Source organism: Rattus norvegicus, chromosome 14, assembly GCF_036323735.1.
Source record: "Rattus norvegicus strain BN/NHsdMcwi chromosome 14, GRCr8, whole genome shotgun sequence".
Taxonomy (NCBI): Eukaryota; Metazoa; Chordata; class Mammalia; order Rodentia; family Muridae; genus Rattus; species Rattus norvegicus.
Genome location: NC_086032.1, coordinates 85,938,077 through 85,941,079, shown reverse-complemented (window position 1 = coordinate 85,941,079; position 3,003 = coordinate 85,938,077).

Sequence of the window (3,003 nt, the reverse complement as noted above, 5' to 3'; positions counted from 1 at the left end):
TTTTAGAGAGATTTTGGAATTTTAGATAGACTTTGGGTATTTGGGAAATACTTTGGAGTTTTAGAGGAATCTTGGATTTATTTTTTTAAAGACACTGAACCTTTAAAGTGTTTGAACTTTTAAAGATGTGGGACACTCAAAAGTTGGAGTGTTTTATATTGTGATATTAGTAATAGCATGCCATCTTGGGGAAGGATGAGAAAGAAAAGGTTATAGTTGAATAGTGGTGTTTTTGTGTCAGGTTGACAAGGAGTTAATTGTACTTGGCTAGTTCAATTTCAACTTGACACAAGCTAGAATTATTTGGGAAGTGAGAATTTCAATTAAGAAAATATTCCCCTCAGATTTGCCTATAGGCAAGCTTGTGTAGGAGTTCTTGAGTAATAATTAAATGGGCAGGCCTAGTCCACTCAAGGCAGTGTCACCCCTGGGCCTATGGTACTGAATGATGTCTTTAAAAAAATACATAAGGAGCAAGCCATGGGTCAGAAAGCAGCATTCTTTCATGGTCTGCTCCTGTGCCTGTCCCAGCTTCCCGCCCTGTCTTTTCTCAGTGATGGATTTATAATATCTAAGGTGAAGTAAACTCTTTCCTCTCTGTGTTGCTTTTGGTCATGTCATTTTATCACAGCAATAGAAAAGTAACTAATACAGTGGTGTCGCCATGTTAAGGCACCCATGCTCCTACAAACCCCATGCTTCTATAAACAACCCCAGTGGAACACATTGGCTCAAAACATAAAGTCATGAAAGTAGAGGAGGTCCTAGTTTGAAAGAGAAAGGGGGGGGGCTGGAGAGATGGCTCAGAGGTTAAGAGCACTGACTGCTCTTCCAGAGGTCCTGAGTTCAATTCCCAGCAACCACATGGTGGCTCACTAACATCTGTAAAGAGATCCGATGCCCTCTTCTGGTGTATCTGAAGACAAGCTACAGTGTACTTATATATAATAAATGAATAAATCTTTATAAAAAAAAAGAGGAAGGAGATCCACAGGAGTGGAAGGGGAAACAACAGATGGAAATAGGCGTGAATATGATCAAAATACATTACATACATTCACAAAATACCACAATGAAACTCATTAGCACGCATAGTTAATGCTAATTAAAATGTTAAAATACTTACAGTATCCATATCCACAAGTGCCACAAAGCAGAAGCAGCCAAGTTGTCCTTTAATAGGGACATAGATAAACTGTGATACGTCTACACAATAGAAATATCTTGAGTGGTTTCTAAAAACAGGATGGATTACCTTCCAATCTACACAGTTCCATGAATCTGAAATGGGTATTGGTAAGAAAATGAAGTCCGTATTAAGTAGGTATGTGTCTTCTGATTTGAGTAGATGACATTCAGGGGGAGGTAAAAGAATAAAAACACATAGGTTTGCATCAACAGTTACTAGGATTCTATGGCTGGGGATTGCTGAATAGGAAGGAATATGAGGACTCCATTAAAGAGCCTACGACAGCCAAAGCTGGGATGACTTTCCGAGGAGATTTAAATGACAGCCCAGAATATAAACTAAGTATCCATGGTTCCTTGCTGTTATAAACCATGACTGAAGGCACAAATGAAGATGTAGAAGAGACAATCTTCACATGCACAAAGATTCCAGAGCAACTGGCATTTACATGGCATTATCTGGGCTCAGGGAGAGCGTGGCTCCTTGCTTCTACAGTGTTGGCTGCACCTGTTGCACCTATCCTGACAAAGAGTGAAAAGCACAACACAGGAAAGGAGAGGAAAAAGAACTCTACCTCATGGGGCATCAAAGCTAATAGTGTTAGTAGTAAGTCTTATTAACAAGTGTGTCTTAGGGGTTGGGGATTTAGCTCAGTGGTAGAGCGCTTGCCTAGCAAACGCAAGGCCCTGGGTTCAGTCCCCAGCTCTGAAAAAAAGAAAAAAAAAACAAAAAAACAAGTGTGTCTTAGGACTGAAGACAGAAATCAGGAAGGCCACATCAAGTGTAGACTTCAGTTAGTAATGTGTCAATAACGAGTCCTTAGTTGGATGATGATGATGATGATGATGATGATGATGATGACGACGACGATGATGATATACAATGGAGGGTACAAGATGCCACTTTAACACATATGATATATAGGATAGTAACAGTGGAATCTGAACACAGGGTTGTGTGGGGTCTTGGAGGAGAAGCAGCTGGTCCTGTAGGAGATCTGCTGAGTAAAGGACTGGAGGCCACCAGTGGGACGTGAAAGACGGAAATGCAAAAGGAACAACAGCAGCCAGCACCAAGACAATGGAAGTAGCGTGCAGGGATCACGGCGGCTGCAAATAGAAGGAACACAGAAAGAGAAAGTGAGCTGCCCTCCTGGGGGTCACCGGTGAGGGAAACAGAGTCAATGGCTACAGAGAGAGGGTGAAGGAGGGAACGACCATCTTCCTTAGAACAGGCAAACAGCTCTGACGAGAGGGAGTCCAGGGCTGGGAGTTGCCTGGAGGCTCTGGGTGGATGCTTTATAGACTCCCAATCCTACCTCCTCTCTCATTGGTCCAGCCCAGGATATACGCCCCAAGACAGGCTCTTTCCCTCCCACCAATCCATTAGCAATTTATACAAGTTGCAATGTCCCTGGGCGCTGGGGAACAAACCTCTTCAAGGGTCTGGCGCCTGCTCCACCTGTTGGCCTCAGTTCCCCTGACTTTCCTTCAGAGTATGATAATTCTCATGTTCTCGACTGAAATTCTTAATTTTGTAAAGTGCCCTTTATCGTAGTAATTAAGTGTCTCTAAAAATACAAACGGCAAAGATCCTTTCAATTAACCAAAACTTCGTGGCTGTTGTTCGACCTTAATACCCCCGTCTCTAGCAATAGACGCAAAGGTACCACATTTGTTTACAAAAACAAAATCCCATTATGGACCTGCTCTTTCCGCTTGCTATTTTTACCTAGCAAATAGGATCGGATTGCTTTTTGCTAACTCCAAAAGACCATGACTTCCTGATTATGGACTTTTTAATACTTTAGTTTT